The sequence below is a fragment of the Artibeus jamaicensis genome, unplaced genomic scaffold, assembly GCF_021234435.1.
Source record: "Artibeus jamaicensis isolate MK-2021 breed Jamaican fruit bat unplaced genomic scaffold, CSHL_Jam_final contig_391, whole genome shotgun sequence".
Classification (NCBI taxonomy): Eukaryota; Metazoa; Chordata; class Mammalia; order Chiroptera; family Phyllostomidae; genus Artibeus; species Artibeus jamaicensis.
This window is the reverse complement of record NW_026521814.1, coordinates 26,733,201-26,754,367: the sequence shown is the minus strand read 5'-3', so window position 1 is coordinate 26,754,367 and position 21,167 is coordinate 26,733,201. Positions and strand designations below refer to the sequence as shown.

At 35.0% G+C, this 21,167-nt stretch overlaps 1 pseudogene; it reads right to left on the bottom strand.

Annotated features, from left to right (window-relative positions):
• Nucleotides 1-207: 207 nt before the first annotated feature.
• The window catches only part of LOC119056872 (60S ribosomal protein L4-like), a 68,613-nt pseudogene continuing 47,653 nt past the window's right edge, over nt 208-21,167 (bottom strand).

Genomic DNA, 21,167 nt, shown 5'->3' with positions numbered 1-21,167 from the left:
CTGCTTTGTTAGCAGAAATTATAATCTAGTCCTACTTGAAACCAAGCCCTTTTCCCCCTTCTCTCTCCCTCTCCCTCATTTTTCACTTTTTTCCCCTCTCTTTCTCCCTTCCCCTGTCTTTTTCCTTCTCCTCTTCCTCCTCCTCCTTCTTCTTCTACATTTTTCCAAGTTCTTGTTAGAAATTACCTGTCCAAAGTGATTGAAATTTTATAGAATGAACAAATTAAGTTTGTGCGCAGGCTTCTTTTCTTCTGCCGTGGGTTTCTTTCCCATGGACTTCTGAACCACTGGGTTCTTGGTAGCTGCAGCCTTTTCTTCCCCACCAAAAGCTTCTTCTGCTTTGTAAGGCCAACAGTCTTCTTTCTTTCTTCCCTACCTCAGGTTTCTTGCCTTGAACCTCTTTCTCACCTGAATTGGCTTCTAGTACTGCTGCTGCTTCACCCACCTGGAGGCTGTGGTTCTTGACCTTGTGAGGAATGACTTAGGCACATGGGTTTAGCTTCAACAGGATTCTTGGGTTTTTCAGTGAATTTTCTGTTTGGACTCTGTGATGTATCCTCTTTGTGTGATGTTCAGTGGGCTCTTTAAATCTCTGAACATTTCAAGATTCTTCTGTGGTCGGTATCTAGTGCATGGGAAGGTTTCAGTTACTCCGGAGGGAGGCAGCTTTATGCCAGGTCCATACAGGCCTCATCTAACTTGTAGAAAGCACTGTCGGTCCAAATGCAGAAATCGTCCACATGCCCCCTAGGAGCAAGTTTCAAAATATCCTGTTTGCTTGCATTACTCAGAGTAATGTCAGAGACGTTTCTGGAGGATTTGGTGATAGCATTTTCCTCATTATAAATGATACAAAGTCCCCTGTGCTTGCTGGCTACTCTTTTGGCTCTTGTTAGCTGTCATTTGTTGAGGGGCATAGATGTTTTGATATCATTCCAGGCCTTAAGTTTTCTAAAAAACAAAACAGCCTCTTTGGGTTTTCTGAACCCTTCAACTTTACCTTCAACCACCAAAAGAAGTTCAGGAACTTCCTCAGTGAGATGACTTTTAGACTTGCCCAGGGCCCGTATGGCCAAGGCAGCCGGGCACAGCCCGTGGTAAATTGCTGCTGTGTTGAGTTCACTCTGCAGTGCAAATGGCATTAAGTTTTGTTTGGTGCAAACATCTGGCCCCTGAAACACATACTTCCCCAATCACCCCAGCCAGAACAACAAGTCCCACCACCTTGAATTCTGGGAACTGGAGCCAAAGCTCTGCCAGCACCCGGAGGCTCAGCGGTGTTGTGATGACTTGGCAAGTCACCAATAGAGTAAGACTGTCTATTGATTTTGTGCAAGTGGGTGTGAGCAAAGTTAACCATATCTGGCTGAATGTGAGCTTTTAACATAGCAGGCAAAGTGATAGCTTTGCCAGATGAGCCCTTCTTTTCAGAGCTCTCTGATGCCTGGGGACCAGCACACACCTGGGGGTGGAGAGGAAAGAGACACACACCTGGGGGTGGAGAGGAAAGAGACACACTCCTCTCCAGGTCCCCCACGGGCAGGGAAATCCACCCTCCTTTTGTTTTTAACAGAAGAATGCCAGGTAGTATTCTGGCATGACTGAAAAGAAAAACAATGGCAGTTTAAAATTACCTTTGTAACTCTGAAATAATGGATTCAAACAAGATGCTAAAACTAAAATTTGAAGAGGAAATGCAGACTGGCTAATCCAGGGTGCTGGAGTATCACTGTCACTTTACTTGGTAATCGTCAAGTAAAAAGACTACCTTCACAGTAAAAGTATCTCGGGGTCACAACCGTAACTGGGTGATTAAACGTCACCTATTGAAGAGGGGGACATCTGACATTCCGTGCGATGTGATACAATAAAGCAGCGTCCAGAACTGCAGCGCGCTCCCGGAGCCTCCTTGTGAAGACGTCGGTCTGAACCTATTTCAAGTCAGTAGAAGTGATTTTGAATTTATTTATAATCAATTTGTTTTAGTTTCTTTTTAGAATGAACATCTGAGCCAGTAGATGACAGACTGCAGAGTTAGTCTGATGTATGGGCATAATGTATGTGTGCGTACGTGTGTGAGAGAGACAGAAAATGGGTGTACATGTACACAGAGGCAGAAATCACCTTAGTAAAAAAAATCCAAATTAGAAAAAGAAAATATTTTCAAGAGGTAAAACATGGCCAGTGTGTGTTTCTTTTTTTTTTAAAGCATATGAGGAAAATGGCAAGGTAAGTCTCCTGAAGTAGGCAAAGCAGAGTCTATACATCAAAGAATGACTTTAACACCATGTTGCAAATCACTCTAGCTGCAATGTGAAAAGCAGAAGACTAAATGAAATTTAGTGGCGGTGTTTGTATTAAGCATGTTTCTTTATTTGGATACATTGTAGCTGTGGCACAGCCTTCTCGGTGATTGAAAAAACATGTTCCAGGATGAGTTGTCTGCTATTTCTAACAATTAGCAAACCCTGGGAGGGAAGGTCTCTGTAGTGTCAGCAAAGCCCAAGATCCGTGGTTGCTTGGATTCTCTGGTTGAGTTTGGAGATGGTTAGGACTGGGTACTGTATTTGGTAGTAACTGGAGCTATGAAATAGGTTCCCTGAACTGGCAGGGCATCAGGATAATAATACCCAGGGCCTACGCAGCTCATGTTTGGAGACCCAAGTCAGGCTAGAGTGTGCACTGCATTCCCTGGTCAGGTGAGGCCATGGATTTTGACGGGGAAGGCTACGGGCTGTGCTCTCTGTTTAAGTACCACGGTGCATGGGTTATGCAATTTCCCACATGCTCTGCAATGGGCAAAACAGCTCTAAGCTGATATAGCATTTTCTTATCTTAAGCCAGGGTGATCCACACTCCGAATTCCCTGACCAAACAGGGTCACCATCTTTGCTCTGCAAACTGTTGGCTCTGACTGTCCAGTTCTCTGTTGGGAGCGCTGCTGGGACATACAGCCACCAGGAGCTGTTGCCCTCCCTTTGGGGTATGTTGCAATTCCCTTATCTAAGCAGGAGTGGGAGGTCCAGCTACAGGCTGCTCTTAATTTCTCTCAATTTTCCAGTTAGGCTCCTTGTGTTGGGAGGGTCCAGGAGCCACTCACTTTCAAAGCCTTGGCTGTGAACTAATCCCCTTCCTGAACATATAGCACAGGAACGCTTCACACCTGGTCCTGGCTTTGCTCCAGGAGCCATGAACTCTTACTGCCTGTCTCTTGGTGTGAGCAGTGCTAGGCTGCACTGATTCCAGGAGTTGTCAGGAGCCTCCCTGGTCAAAGGAGGCTGGAATATACTCTTTACAGTAGGTGGGCTCTGATTCAGCTCCTTGCTGGGTGTGGGGTTTAGGGCCAGCAATAATCCTTCTTTGAGGATCTGAATCAAGCAGTTCTGTACCCTGTTGAGTTCCCTACTCAGAGTGTGCTACCAACTTTGTTGTGCAGATTAGCAAAGCTTCTAGTTCAAATTACTACTAGGACACTGAAGGTATGAACTTGCTCTGCCAAGATCTATGGGCTTGTTGTCCCAAGCCTCTACCCAGTTCTCCATCAGTCAGATTTCCAGGCATTGAGCCCCACAAATCCTCCTACAATACTCCTGGTCCAATATCAGAGTAAGGTTTTTCACAAAGTGACCACAATGCTGGGGGTGCTGGTGGTCTCTCTCCCAAGGGTTTTTTTTTTTTTTTTTTTTTTTGCCTCATTGGAGGAACCAAAGGCCCAGAGTAGCCTCACCACGTGGTGCTGTGCTGGCCTGGGGGAGGGGCAATGAGGTCATGTGCAATGGCTTCTGTTACCCTTCTATTGTGGTCTGTCATGGTCTCTGTGGGAGTGCTTTAGCCTCACTCCCTGTGGAAAGCAGGACAAATAAAATGACGTTGGACTGCTCAAGAGAGAATAATGTACATGAAACAAACTGGAGTCACTTATGTCATCCAAGACGGATGTCATATCCTGACTTTGGTTCAAGAGGGAAACTACCTAAGTCAGAGCAGACACATCTGGCAAGGAGACATGCCTAAGATTTCTGCACATGTGATCAGAACAGCCACATTTACAGAGTTCGACCACCTATAGATAAGCTCCTAGGCAAATATCACACTCGTCATCAGGGTGCCAAGACACTTATCAAGAGACCGAGAGGGTAGAGTCCACCACTCTCCAGGTATAACTGAGGGAGGCTCCAGACCACGGCTGAGAGACACCAGTGTGGGGCTCCACACCATGCTGATCTCCCTTGGCAGCAGCTTCTGGAGGCTCTGCCCTGCTGGACTGAGTGCTTCATCTTCCCTGCTGCCCACCTGGCTCCAGAAATCTATCCTTGAAAGTTGCTGACAATTCCCTTGCCCACCACACTTTCTCCTGGACCTGCAGACTGTGGCTCTGGGACTCAAGTTTGTCATTCCCCACTGATGGCTGTGTGGTTTGGTATTTCTCTTAAACAATTAGTGTGAGTAGGATACTAATGTATGCTGATGTTCTACTTTGAGTGGCCCTGTATTCAATAAAAGCTGAGTGAATAGCATAGTTACTGTGTGTGACTCTTGTCTATTCCTTGGTGCTGGGCTGCTCAGCAGGCAGCTAGCCAAGCAGTTGCCTGGATGACTTATAGGAAAGACTATGTCAAGAACATCAGCTCCTGACACTCCCTTGATTTAGACTTGTCTCAATAGTGTGTTGTTCTTGAATGGTTATTCACTGGTCTACTTGTGGTGGACAGCGGAGTCAGGGGCAACCCATGACATCATCTTGGTATGTAGTTTCTTAACTCCACATGGCAAAATACAGCACATCATTCAGCCAACATTAAAGTGAACCGCATAGATCACCACATCAGGTAGACTGGACTTTGAAAAGTGAGTAGAATTATACCTATGTCCTTATCCTACTTGTACAAGTATCTTTTAGTATATATTTGTTGCATGTATTTGTGAGGAATGTAAGCATGTATCAGGGCCAATTTCTTTAATATAGATGCAATAATGTTATTCAAAAATTCAGAAGCATTCTCAGTTTTTGAAGACTTAGAAAGTAAATGATGCATCACATTCCTTTAGGTCTTGAATTCAAAATTCAAGCTTCAATTCTCTCTGTAGAAAGGGAGAACAGTTATCCGCCAGGGACAGAAAAGTGCTTGCTTATCTTCACTGGACAGAAATATTTAATACAATACATCTCCTCTTACCAGTACAATGTAGTATGCAACTCAGTATGCTTTTTAAAAAAATTATCTTCACCCAAGGACATTTTTTTATTGATTTTTAAAGAGAGAGGAACAGAGAGAAAGAGAGGAACCCTGATGTGAGAGAGAAACAGCGATGGGTTGCCACTATATGTGTCTGTTCAGAGGTCCTATGCATCCCTATCAGGGAGTGAACCCACAATCTAAGCATGTGCCTTGGCCAGGAATCAAACCCACAACCCTACAGTTACAGGATGATGACCAACCAACCAAACTACACTGGCCAAGTCTTCAGCATGCTTTTTGATTTTATAATTTATCTTATTATAGCCCAGTTTAAAGCTACAAGTTTACATATTAAGGAGGCAAATAATCACATAGGCATCACTATTCAGATGTTATTTTTGTAATATCTTCATGTCCTTTAAATGAAATTACACTTAAAAATGTTCTCTTCAAAAATATGGGTACAATATAATCATTCAAGTTAATTTCAGAGAGCACCCAGCAACTACTTCAACTTAAAAATAATTATGCAGTATGAGAAGTGGACATACTGAATGAGAATTTGCCATCTAAAATCCTTATCCAGGTACCTTTCCTACAACACTGTTTATCTGTATGTATTAATTTATATTTAAAAATTAGCCCTGGCAGGTGTAGCTCAGTGGATTGAGCATGGGCCTGTGAAGCAAAGGGTTGCCGCTTCAATTCCCAGTCAGGGCACCTGCCTGGGTTGCAGGTCAGGTCCCCAGTAGGGGACACATGAGAGACAACCATACATTGATGTTTCTCTCCCACTCTTTCTCCTTCTCGCCCCCTCTCTCTAAAAAATAAATAAATAAAATATTTTTAAACATTAAAGATTTATTTGTTCTACCTTCCAATTAAACCAAAGTCTCCTTAGATATTATAATTTTTCCCATACTCCTTGTTTTACAGCTGTGCCACATGTGAGCACCATTGTACCAACAGGCATCTAAAATTGTATTTTAAACTCTTATAGTCCTAGAAGCCTTATGGACCTTCCTAATTTGGTCAAATATTTTATCATTCACATAGTATCATGTAATTTTCTTCCAGTGCATTCATCAAAACAGCAACTTTACATCAATTTTGTAATTAGTTAAGTAGCATCTTTGCTATCTCAGCTTCTTAACTCCTTCATGGTAAGGACTATATTTTTATAACCATTTTGTGGCCAATATCTTACATTTTGTCCAGTATATGAAAGATTATAAATGTGTTGAAATATATGACTTTTACACTTACAGCTTGTTCTTTTAAATGTGTTTTACTAGTTTAATAAAATTCTAAAATATTTATTATCTACCTAACAAAGTACAAAACTTTCACCCAAATAGACATTCAGTGTCATTATCACTGCATGCTTGCTTGGCTTCACCCAAGTTAGAACAAAACAAAATAAAACTTTGTAATAATGGTAGTAAACATGAATGCAATGCTTAGTATTTATTAAGTGCTTTGAACTTTGGTATGCATATTAAAAATTTTTATATTGTCTATTACTCATAATTTTCTTAGATTAGAATTCTAATATTAATTTGTCTGATGATTAAATTGAAAGGTTAATTTTTCCACTGTTACACAGCATGTGGTTTAAATGCAAACTCAAGACGTTTTGAGTCCAAAATGAAACTTTCCTTAATCTACTATACTTGTAATTTATTGATCCTCTAAATTAAATTAAAACAACATTTTAATGGCTTTTATTCAAAGTTCTTAAGGTATCTATAATTGATTCTACCTTTCATATTCAGATTCAATTTCAGCTTTCCAAATCTTTTTGAACTTTTATGCTTATAAACTTGGTAAAATAAAAACATATACATTTATATTTGAAGTGTCATTATGCATAGATAAAACTTTATATAATGTTTAATTTATTATATAGAGATCAAATTTTATTATTTATTCTTAATAAATGTGTTGGGTATGCAAACAAAAGTTGATTTATTATCCTAATTATATAAATAGAAACATCACTTTTAAAAGAAATGAATACTGCTAAACTTTCTGATAATTTGGAGTAATATGTTAATAGTCCAATAGCTGCATGTCGACATTTTCTAAATTGATATATTTAACTTAAATATTTCCATTGTCCTTATTCTATGTAATTTAAGAAAGACTTTCCTTCCCTTCATGAAACATTTTCTAAGCAGAATGATGTAAAACTAATCAGCTCCTCACTTCTTTGTATCTGCCAGTTTTCCAACTTGGGTTCTACTTCAAATCTCTTCCCACATAACAAGAATCAAACAATTGAACATTATAAATCATCCTAGAATTGTGTATTATAGGTATCCTTAATTATAGACTTTCTAATAATTGTACTTTCTCTAAGAACCTCTTTTTCTTGGAGGAAAGCAAAACAATGAGGTTCACTTTGTATAGCCACAAATTAGAAACAAAGACCAAACCTTTCACGTATTCCAGGCACTGCCTCCTGATTTGTAAATGGAGGTCATGAATCATCTAACCGGACAGGCTTCATTGGAGATGACACACACAACCGCATTCATAATGCAGCTCCTGGGTGTACGGGTTCGTGGGTCAATTGATTTTTCTCTGTCGCTATTGTTCATGTCAGTCAGTGGATTTTTAGAAATAAAAAAGGTTTATTTTAGCATTGTGCTATTGTTGCTAATATGCATATTTATTTATACACATCACATTAAAGCCTAGATATAACTGTTAACTATTATGGAAATTGAAGGGCAACGAGTGGGAAGACTACAGTGAAGAGGGTAATGTCTGTATTCTTTTGAATACTCCTAGAGTTTTATCACCTTCTTTATTTTTAATTAACCATTTAAAAAAATTTTTTGTTACCATTCTTTTCTGTCTTGTAGTTTTACCTTATTTATGGGTGGTTATTTAACCTAGTTTCAACATCGTAGTAATTTTACCTTTGTTGAGACCTCACGTGGTCTTCGCCTCACAGTGCCATCAACAGCATCCTAAATAAATCGGTATTGATTCTCCACTGTGCTCTACCTTTTTTTTGTTCCAGATTCTTAAGCCATTTTTAACCTTGTGATGGTTACCTTGCTGATAGGTCTACTTTGTCATGGTGAATATAGGGAGAGCTGTTAGTCTGTATGTAAGGGTTTGTGTTTTATGGGGTAGAAAAATTTAATTCGGGATGTTAAAATTGGACTCTTTCCATTTTGATTTTATCAGAGCCTCCAAAAGAGAAAAAAGTATAATAAAGTTACAATAATAAAGCAAAATTATATTGTTATGCAGAAAAAATCCCCAAGAGTACAAAGGAAGAGCAAGAAAGAGAATGAATGTCAGCGAGAATCGCTGCTTTTTCTCATTTTTCTCCTTGCCTATTTTTATAAGGGGTACAAGGAGTGGGAAGATTTTGAAAAAAAACAAGTAGGGCACAAGGCAAATGGCAATGCAACCATGTTTTTCTGCATTATACCTCTTGTACATCCCCCACTGAACCCGCAGCACCCAGTTAGGCACAGAGCAAGTGGGGAGCAGGCAGATCACAGGGGGAATAGAGCAGATGATGGTCATTTCCTGCCACCCAGCCATTCCTTTCCTTGTAAAATTTTGAGCCCCAGAAGAGTAATGAACTCGAATGCATTTATAGCGTTTTATAATAATTAGAATATCTGCAATATTTTAATATGAATGGGACTCTTAAAGTTATACTGGTACATATGAAATTTCATGTGAGAAGGAGGTAGGAGCATGAGAAACAACGAGTCAAGTAAAAGACTTGGAAGAAAAATGATAGAAAAAACAAAGCTGCTCTCCATTCATTGCCTACAGTAAATGGCTAGTTTAAAAAAACAAAGGGTTTTTCTGTGAAGACTGACTTCCGGTTCTCCCACATTGTTTAGCACTTGTCAGTTCAGGATGAACTCTGATGAAAGATGGTACATAGTCCAGGCATGGATATGTTGCATTTTTAAATCTGTCAGTTGTTCCTACCTTCTGGCTATTAGAAATGATGCTATGAGGAACATTTCTGTATAAGTTTTTGTGTGGACACATATTTTTACTTATCTTAGGTATATGCCTCCAAGTGGAATTTTGGGTCATAAGAAAACTCTATGTTTAACACTTTAAGAAACTGTTCAACAGTTCTCTAAAGAGACCATACTAAGCTATGTACTTACTGGCAATATGTGAGGATTCTTATATCTCCGTATTCTAAATGACTTTTGTTATTGTTGGTTTTTTTTCATACTAGTGGGAGTAAAGTAACTAGTGGGAGTTGAGTTCTTTTTCCCTAGTACTAACGATGTTGAACATGTTTAGATGTGATTATTGGCCATTTGTATACCTTTGGTGAAATGTCTACTCACATAATTTGGCAATTTTTAAATTGGGTTATTTTTTTTTATTGTTTTAAGAGTTCCTTTTAAATGGTAGATACTAGTCCCTTATCAGATATATGTCTTGCAAATATATTCTCCCACTCTGTGGAGTTCCTTTTTACTCTCTTGATGTTACCATTTGCAGCAAAAGTATGTTTAATTTAATATATTCTCTTTTTTGTTATACTTTTAATATCATATCTAAGAAATAATTACCTCAAAACTACTAAGATGCATTTCTACATTTTCTTCTAAATGTTTTATATTAATTATTTTACATTTAAATCTATGATTATCTTACATTTTATTTTTGTATGTTTTGAGATAGAGGTCCAAAATATTTTTTTTATATTTTTTGCATCTGGATAACGTACAGTTGTTTTGATTAATTGGACCCCTTACATTTCAGTATGAATCTGTAGATCAGCTTATCAGTTTCTATAAAGGAGCCAGATAGAATTTTAATAAAGACTATGTTTACTTTGCAGATTAATTTAGTGAATTTTACCATTTAAACAATTTAAGTCTTTTGATCCAAGAACATTAAATGTCTATCTTTATTTGGATCTTCTTTAACTTATTCATTTTTTTTTGTATTTTTAGTGTAAACTTCTTCTACTTCTTTTGTGAAATGCTATTCTTTCTAATGCTGTAGGAAGTAGAATCATTTTCTAAATTTTATTTTCTGATTGTTTATTGCTAGTATATGGGAACACAACTTATTTTTGGATATCAACCATGTATCCTGCAGAACTGCTGAACTTGCCTGGCTCATACTGTTCTGCAAGGCTTCTGTGTCTTTAGTGATATTTGTGTAGATCTATCCACTATTGAAAATGAGACATTACATTAATTTTCATTTAAAAAAGTACTGATTTGGTAGGATTTGATTGGTCATGTTACTATTTGTTTTTGTTATATTTATGTCTTTGTTCCTCTATTCTTTAATTACTGCTTTTTTGTATTAAAATAGTTTGCTAATGTACGTTTTAACTCCTTTATTATACTTTAAGTTATTTGAGTTATTTTCTTAGCTGTTGTCTTGGGGATTAAAACTAGGATCTTCATTTCAAACAATCTGCAGGGTCTGGGAGAAATAGCACCTGCTCGAGTGCTAAGCCTGTCTGTTTCTTTTGGAAGTTAGAAATGTATTTTTTTCCTACAACTATTGTGGCTGAAAATCTACTGGTTTTATGAGAGAGCGAGAAAGCTGAGGAGGGAGGGATGGGACTTAGTCAATTTACAGTGTAACAAATTCTATTGTTCTTTTAGAGGTTCATCACTTTTTCTTGAATAAACACTGCTTCAGTTACAACTCTTCAGAGAATTTCCAGAGTTTTACAAGAGTTTACGTTGAAAAAATCTTTCAATGTTTCATTTATTTCATTGAGGAGCAAATATATAGGTATCTTCTCTCCTCCATTACTGAAGTCTTACCTGGTATTTCTTTCTAATAACAGGTCCTATATTTTCTTTAAAGGTTATCTTTTTTATTTGGGTAGATGGCAAAATCCTTAAGAGAAAGAAAGAAAATGGTCCACGTAAACTCAATACAGAACATCAATATTCCAAAGCACTTTTATTTTAGAGTTTTAGTTTGTTTCCTTAAAATGAGAAGCTAAGACGAAAGTCAGACAAACATTATCTTTCTTGCTTATAAATATGCACAGCTGTGTAATGTAGTTACAGATTATTCATCTCATGATTATTTTCTTAATCTTATCTTCTCAAAGCTCACAATAATATACTTAAGTTCTGTGTCTTACATTTTATTTCTTTCTTGGTTGTCATGTCATCTAAGATGTTGAAGAATATGGAACTCCTTAGTTCTAAATTGAGCCTCCATTATTAAAGATAAAATTAAATTGAATTTACAGATTTATGTTGGTAACTTTTTTTTTAAATTTTATTTAGTTACTTTTCAAGTACATTTTGAAAATATAAAAAAGGAAGTATTCGCTTGTACTGGGGGAAAGAAAGCAAAATTATTATAGAAACAGCATACTAAATTTTTAAGATTGAGGATTTCAATAAGGAGGAAGTGAGAGGAAACAGCGATCATTACACCGTAGGAAGTGAAAATCAGAAGGCAGTTTTTAAATATCCTGCCAGCAATATGTTTCTGGTTTAATTTTCAAGATATGATAAAGCAAAACTGAAACTTGATGAACTAAACTTTTTTTGAATTTAGCTCAGTATCTAATGTCCTTACTGCAAATTGGCCAAAATGGTTTTAGGGAAGAGTTATGCATTTGCAACTTTTCAATAACTGAGAATGGTCTGTGAAAAAGGATAAACACCACTTCTTTAAAAAATATCTTAACAGAAAATATACTAGGAATAAATACTCTTATTTTAATATAAGGATATAAAACTTGGCACTAATACTGGTGGATGTGCATAGACGTGATTTTTGAAGTGTCACAGTGCAAGCTATTTACTAAGGTCAACCAAAGGTCATTGCCATTAATTCGATGCCAACAAGAGTCCTCAATTTGGGGAAAGGAGGAGACTGTATTCAGTGCCAACGGCTCAGTTGTGTTACAGCTCAGGTATAGAATAGCATTGCTGTGAAGATAGCTCACAGTGCTACAGCTCAATCATGGTACAGCATGGCTGTGAGCCAGCCTTGAGGCATGACAGCTTCAGTTCCCTCCACGGCAGTGTTGCAGCTTAGCTCCTTTCCAGTGAGACAGCTCTGGTCAGGTCTGGCAAGACAGCTTCCGTGTTACAGTTCCAGCTGGGAAACAGCCTTCAATGGAAATGAAACGCTTGCTCCACTGAGACAGAGGGGATGCTGACTTGCGCAGAGAGGAGTGCCCTCCCCTATTCCCTAACTGGTCCATTTCTATGCATGTGGGGACTCCAAATCTCCATAGTTTGGTCCAAATAATATTGTCCTGATTAGTCATAACGGTGCCATTGTGATTGGTTTGGCAAAGATGCAACTGAGGATACAATTGTACAGCAGCAATTGGATCAGGAAAGTCTCAGTCCTATTTGAAATATGGTAGGAGCTTTCGAACACACATACATTTAGAGGTTGAAGCTCAACACTGTCTCAGAATTTAATTAACAAACATGATAAGTAGGTGTGTCTCACAGAGCTGAAAAATATATCTTTTAATAAAAAATTAAAAACTTGAGATAGGTTAACAGAAAATCAAATGTTACATATCTACTGGGAAACTGTATCTAGTCCTTTAAATTTAAATACTCTTATTGTTTGATGTCAGTCATTTTTAGGTTGAGCAATATATTTTTCACTGTGTATGGAGTATCATTTGAGATTATCTATGTCTATTGATACTTACAATTAATTGGTACTAAATATGAATTGATATGTACTTAAAAATGTCAAGTTATTGATAAGAATGGAAAGCGTAATAAATCACCTTACTTAAATAGGAAATGTCTTGTGTTAGAAAGCAACTTTATATAAGATCTAAGTGAATTAAACTAATTTTGAACTTTACTCTGGAGATTATATATATATAATTTATATATTTATATACATAAATATACAAAATACTAATATATAAATAAGGATATAAAATTTCATACTAATACTGCAATATACACATACACAGATCACTTCATAGTTTTTCCCATGCAGCTGATTAAATTCATTTAAATGTCTTATTAAATAGTAAATATGAAGATATAAAAGGTGTTTTATTGTTAAAGTGCCATTGTATTAGTTGAAAGATAGCTTAAATAAAGCAATGAATTATTAAAATCAACAGAGTAGAAAGCATTTGATTCATTCTTTTATGTTATCAATCCTTTAAAATCTATTTCATTTTCTTTAAGTTCTTCTAAATTGAAATAGAAAATGTAATATCTGCCATTTCTTTGAAGGAGATATATTTTTAGTATATTTTATTGGCTCTGAATTTTATATCTGAAGTAAAATCTAAAGCATTGAAACTTTAAATGAATAATATTGGAGATGAAGATGTGCTTGATGATATAATCTTAAAGGAAATTGAAGGCAATGTTATTGTCAATCATTCATTGAAAGCTAGAGTTAGTGAAGTCAGCTTTAGAAAGTGAACATATCAATAGACTTTTATTTTTGTTACATTTCCTGTTAGTATGATGTATAGTTATAACACAAATTAAATGATGAAGTTATATACTACCTAAAATATAATAATTTAAAAACTATTTATGTAAAGGAAAAACTGTAATATAATTTTCAAACAATAACAATTTAATTAACCTTTTTTGATAGTCACAGAGCAAAGTAAATCACTACCAAGACTGATAATAATACAAGCCAAAGAGTTTCTTTTATTATCAATACATAGTGGATCAAAGGAGAAAAACATAAAAATTATCTAAAGATGTAGAATAATTATTAGGCCATCCAAATGCCTTTGCTCTCTGAGTGTCCATATCTATCAAGAAAAGAACCTACCCCTCAAAGGGATCAGCTGAAGTCCTTGCCCAAGAGCATAGACATTTAGGCACTGGAGGCAGTTATAGCTCCAATGTGAGATAGATTCATTAGGGTTTACCAGGCTAAGGTCACATCGTGTCATGAAACATTAATTGTGGTTATGAATGCACTATATCTGGTACATGTCACAATATGCTTGCAGTGACAATTACATGGCATCATACCTTATATGTCTCTCATAAGTTTAGATGTCATGACTCAGCCCCTGAGAATTAAACTCAATAATAGGGATTACTACTGTTTCCAAATATTCTCCAATTCTTGCAAAGCATGCTGATGTACTACATATCTCAGTCCTTCAGTTAGCATTTAGGGGGCTATAAGATTAATCATTTCCAATTGAATGTGAATGATAGTGAGAGGTGGCATTCCTAGGCCTACACAGATAAAATTAACTGTGCCTGTTCAATATTGTCTTTCTCTAGGAATACCAGATACAACACAAAAATATAAATATTAAACACTCCTTAAGATTCCTTACCTAATTTATTCTATAGATGCACACCATGAATTCCTTATGTTTTTAACCCAATGGAATTTCAACAATTGTCACAGCTCATCATGTTTGTCCACCATTTACAAAATAAATTGCCTTCTTTCTTCTATCCCTCTTTTATTTCTTGAAGGTGAGTTCTAAAATTTTTGTGAAAATTTCTATATTTATAAATAATTATTTATTTTTATAACAATCCAAAGATAATTATGTTATATAAAAACTAAATTTTGATTCCTTATTTAATACAATGTATACAACCTTTTAGTATCATCGTTCTTTAAGTTTGTTCTAATTTTGGTTGTTTCACGTATTATATAGCTAGCTGTATGTGCTTCATATGTGAGTAATAATATCATGTTTTTAAAAATTTTTCTTATTTTCGCCTTAGTCTAGGTGTCAATTTTGTGAATTTAAATGTCATTTTGATTTTTATTCTCATTCCCACAACATATATCTGCTTCTTCCAAAAATACATTCCTAAATCAAAGTTTGCTGATTAATTTCAAACTTTCTTTAATACAGAAGTATCTTTATATTTTTTTCTGGTACTATTATGTCAGAGGAGGTGCTAATATATTTTATATTATCTAAGAACTAACTTTTTTACTGCAGTTATTAATTCTGGGATCTTCTCATTTAAGGCATGGTTTTTAATAATGTCTAAATAGGAAAAGTGCATGTTTCTTTGAACATGCCCCCCAAATAAATTAATAACTTAAAATTAATTTTACAAACTGAATTAAATGTATATAAAATGAACAATATTTATATAATTAGACACACATATAATAATTAATACAGATGAGTGTGTGTATATACATATACATATACATATATATACACATACACACATACATCTATCAAGAGATAAACAGGTATTAAAATAGAAATATACATATTGAACACGCTTTCAATATTTGTCTTCAAATATAAATATGGAATATATGGTGAATTCCTTAAGTTTTCTTAATCTCATGGAGTTTCAACAATGACTTTCACAACTTCAAGTTGGTTCTTAGGTTAACTCTTCCACACAACAGCCATTCCTGCTCTGACCCTGTCTAGAGTCCCTTCCTTGCCTCTTTGTCACGTATAGTTATCTATTTTGTCCCAATGCCATTCATAGAGATTTACACTTGAGTAACACTCATTGATGATGAGTGAATATAATAAAAGTTTCTTATTATAAGATATCAAGCATTTTCTCAAATTACAAGCTTTAATAAATGAGTTTTTCTCAATTTTATTTCTTGAACTAACAAATAGCATGAATAAATATTTTAGTAGCTATGTTAATAATTTCTGATATAAAATACTGGCTATAATAAAACTAAAAACATTGTCCTCTAGAAGTTAGAATGCAGGATGGAGGAAGAAATTTATGAAAATCCATCTTTCTCCTGTTGAAACAAGAAAAGGAGTGTCAGCACGATAAGTAGAATATCCATTTCTCCTACCAATCTGAAAAGCAGTTAATAGTGATGATGCTTTGGGCATTTCAGCTTTACTGGCAAGTCTGATATACTTTTAATCAGAAAGAACATCTCAAGGCATTTTAAAGGAGAAATAATTTTAAAATTATCCAGTCTATGCTTGTTCAGATTTCACAAGAGATGTATTTATGATTTTGGTTACCTTCTAGATATGCCAAAGAAGAATTAACCAGTTATTCAAACAAGAGGATTTCAGTCTCTGTGACCATCATTATAGCCTTATTGGAATAAATCAATTGAACTCAAGCCAACTAACAATTTGGTCACTGTGATTCTCATCCATGAGCATTTAATCTGTGATAATGAATGATTTGGGGTCAACATGATACAAGTGGCCACCCTAGGATGTTCAACTGGCTATAAACAAGATAATGAAGTCATGCAGGTAGTAAATGTTCCGGTATATCTATAAATATTTACTTGTATTTTATATACAACTCACTGCACAAAAGGTGTAGTAATTATGAGGATATAACTGGTGATGTTTTTATTTGATATTTAAATGCTAATCATGGTTTGTGATAAAACTGATGAAAATAATCAATTATCTGGAACTAACATGCCTAGCATTTCCAGGTGCATTATCATCAGATGAATTAGAAATGACCAAGGTATGCTTGCACTGTTTCTTGTATACTCTAAACCTTGATGAATGAAGGATAATGGTTTCTCAGATCAGGAGAAATACCATTAATGTGATCAACAGAAAAACAAAATTCAGGGCCAAGTGATATTTCTGAAGACAAGGGGTTTCTGGAAAATGTTATGTAAGAAAAATTTTACATCATGTTACTTTGGAAGAAAAATTTCCCAGGTGGTACCTATGGCTAAAATATCACTTGACTTCTCTATTCAACTCATTTTGGAAGGCAGACACTATGGTAATTATTATCTGAATCCAGAAATCATTATATTTATCTCCCTTGAAATTGCTGCCACTTAAAACCGATGTGAGAAAAGTGGAACTCGACAAGTCTTAGTTTAATTACTTTTGTTTTGGATTCTTTTTAGAATCCAAAGGACTTTAGAAGCAAGGACTTTATAGACCAAAAGAAATGGAGATCTTGTTATAGGCTGTGGGAAAAAAAATTAGGGAATGATTCTGATTGGTTTGACTAGAGTTATGAGTGAGGTCATTTTTAAACCTATTACTGTTATCAAGAATACCAGGTGCTATGATTATTTTACTTTAATCACATTCCTACTTCTCTGATGCTGGGGAAAAGTATAGAGAGCATTTCAATTGTCAAAATCTATTAAAATCACATGGTCATAAGATTGGGACAATTACCCAAAATGGAAGACTACAGTGGTTCACATACCCTAGGATGGCCTCCCAAATCCCTAGCTCTTGATGTCCATGCTCTTGTGTATGGACATGGACCATGACTTTCTTCCAAAGAGGAGAATATGGAAAAAAATGACAGGGTGAATGTGATTACACGGTGAAGATTGTTGTGCCTAAACTCTTGGAGTCTCTTTGCTGGCTTTGCAGAATAAAACATTCTTATTGGGAAACTCCATGATGAAAGGAACTATGTCCAGTCTCTAGAAACTGAGGGAATTTATGGTTCACAGCAGAGAAAACCTAAAAGTAAAATCAAAACACTGAGTTCTGTCAGTACTGAGTCAGCTCAAAAGCAGATCAGCTTAACAATAACCCACAACCGTCGGACCAACTTCAAAAGCAGATCAATCCCCAGCAGAGCCTCACTGGAGATGGCCACTCTGGGGGAAGATTAGGTGCCAACTTGTGAATCCTTAAGAAGAAGTCCAACTAAGTCATATTGGACTACTGAAGTGTAGAAATAATAAATCATATAGTAAATGAGTGTTGTTTCAATCTGTTAAATTTGTGCTAACATTATTATATAATAGCTGATAAAATACTATAGTTTTATTAAAATACTAATTAGAAATATATGTTTTGACATGCTAACTGGCTGTCATTAAAATAAATGTTTCTCATCATGGAGTCTAATTTTGAGTTTATGTTCATGAGGTTGATCTACTCTTTACCTATTTGAAGTATATTTATATTCTATGTTTAGCAGAGATTCTCTACATGTGAATCACAGCTCTCAACATGTTAAACTGCATGTTTCTTAGAAAATAAACTCTTTGCCTCCTTCATGAAATGTTGCCTATCTTGTAGGTACTATGTCACTACATGAAACTGTCAGGCTGTGAACATATTAATGACTCTGACCTGCTGCGTTTCGATTACTCCAATTTTTACTAGTTTCCTATGATCAGTGCAAGATGGAATAAAAGAATTTATAATCAGGGCAATTACTTCTTCATTACAAAATTTTAGGAGTTGTTAATAATGATGTTCAGCATGTTCTGTATTTTCTAGCCTTTTCAATTTTTTCCCCATAGGAAAAAGACATTTTCCAAGCTGTCTTAAAAATATGAAACCAAGTGTTAAATTAAATAAGCTAAATGTCTTTTTTTCTGATAAATGAATGCTCACTCCCATATAAATTGTAAATGTAACTTAATCACTTAAAATAGAAATAAAGATTCCTTTCTGGTATCTGGTATCTTACTTTAGGGTAACACTTTAATCTTGATACACTTCTGCCATTTGTCACCCACAGTCTCTTAAGAATTGAATATGAACCATTTAACTCTTTATGAATTAAACTATTTAATATATAATTAGAATTTTGCTCTATAGTACTAGAGTATAAAACTCTATTATAAGACCTTGTTTTTTTTAAATACATTTTAAATATTATTTAAGACAAAGTAAGATTTGAAGTCAGGGTTGTGGACAGCCAGGTTAGGTCAGATGGGAAGGGACTCTACCTTAATGTTGTTCCTTAGTTCTTCTTGGACCCAGTGGGGGAAGGTATGTGTGTTCTGTGTGTGTTTAATGAGGATAGGGACATGCAATATGTAAATGTTACCTAAAAATAACAATTAATTTTTATTTGCAATCTTAATTATCTTCCAAACCATGAATCAGTATACTTTTTCTGTAAAGGGCAAGATTGTAAATATTTTCAGTTTTGCAGTTCATAAAATCTGTGTTGCAACTACTCAACTCTGTTATTATAACATGAAAGCTGTCATCAATAATATTTAAGTAAATAATGATGAATGAATTCCAATAAAACTTTACTTATAAAAAAGAGAAAGGTCATATTTGGCCTTTAGGGACATAGATTGCAGGCCTTTGTTCCAACGAAAATAAAAAAATGTATGTTTTATTAAAGAAAAGGACCAATTATTTACCTGACTATCCTGATCAAACCAAAACATGCTAAAATTTGGAGGGTGGAAGCTGGAGTAGAGCCAAAATTAAACTATGAAGTTGTGAGGAACTTTTTTAAATTGGGAAGAATTAGGAGGGGCAGAAAAAGGAGTTTTCTGAGAAAAACTCAGAAAGCAACCCCACCAATATGGCATTGGCTAAAGGAAAAACAAATTAGAGACCAAAATATCCAAAGCACAGTTTTAAAGTCATTTTCTATGATGGACTTGATATAAACTTTTTTATTACTCTATAAAAATCTATGTTGAGTCATCATTATTCACTCAAATTGTTCTGTGAACAGATTTGCTTTGAGGACTGTAAGAACCTTGAGTTCCACATACCCAGGTAGTTGTGCAGCAGAGACAAGAAAAGAGCTGAAAAATAAGAGCTTTTATTTGAATCTCTATCATCCTTTACAATGAGGTGTCTGAGCAGGAGGGTTCCATGAGTGGGCAGAGGCCAAAGTATGTTGCTGGGACCTAATCTACTTTTAAAGGAACACACCAAAAATCACATTAAATTTATTCTTGTTACCATTATTCCTCCAGAGAATGGCTGATAAAATACAGCAAAATAAAAGCAAGTCATCTTTTAAAAAATCCATGAAGACTTTCAGGAGTCTTTTAATAATTTGTTTTCATTTATCTTTTCTTGCTGGTTTGTCCCTTAAGCTTATCTGGATTAATCACATTGTTAGAAATTTGATTTATTTAACCTGTGTCTCTGGCTCTAATCCACAGTGAGGAAATAGGAAAGATCAGTGGACATTGTACCAAATCAGTAGAATTATATAAAACCTCATAAGCTCAGAAAAATAATAAGTTTGGGATTGTATACTATATGAAAATAACTAAATAAAATTTTTGTAATCCAATGTTTACAGAATACGCCTCATCTTTTTTAAAGACTAATTTTTTTGAGCTAGAAAGAAAAGAAGCAAACATTTTTATAGCCTGTTCTTCTATGTTCTCATGTCAAATTTACTTCACAGTATCTGATCTTTTTTATGTAAATTGATGAATTGGATGTATGAATGGCAATAAATACAGCCATTTGCTGGTGTTAAATTTGTTTTATTTTGTTTTAATAATTAAATGTTCATATATAAAGATATATGGATAAACTATGATTTATGCTATTGTCATCAGTGTAAGAATTAATTCTTAACTTAAAAAAACAGTTGTATTTTAAAAGAGTGCAGATATGCTACCTATTGAAGTCTTTCAATTCTCCCTTTTACTCTACCAAGTAATGTTTTTCATCAGTCTTCTACTTTCTACTTTTCCTTTTTTCCTGATCCTTCTTAGCTTAGCTAAGAAACTGATAGTTCTAGTCAAGTAGCTGGCTCTTTAATTTGTGTTTCTGTGTCAGATAAAGAGGACTTGCTTTCCCAGTACTTTATGCTCTAATATGCAATGCAACACCCTGAAAAACAAAACAAAACTAAGACTTACTATGTTCTTCTAATAAGCAAGAGAGTACACATTTTACCTCTTAGAAAACATTATTAAATCATTCCTCCAATTTTTGATTTCCTTAATCTGTCTACAGGCATTTTTCATTGATAAGAGTCATGTAACTATGAGGTTAAAGTGAGAAAAAATATTTTAAAAATGTTTTTAAATCCTAGAAAGCTTTCCAGATGTTAAACAACCACAGTTATTTGAATAAAATCTACCTGAAAATCTCTGTGATGTCATAAAAATTATGTTAATTAATAATTGCAGTTGTACTAGTTTGATATAAGTTAAGCCATTAAGTTAAAACATTTTGATTGGTATTTGTGAACAAGTTTAAGAAAGTGAATAAGTTGAGATTCAGTCTGATAAATGCAATTAATTTAACAACTTGAGATTCAATTTTCTTACCCATCACTGTGAGATCAGAAGGGTCATGTAAAGAATAGAAAA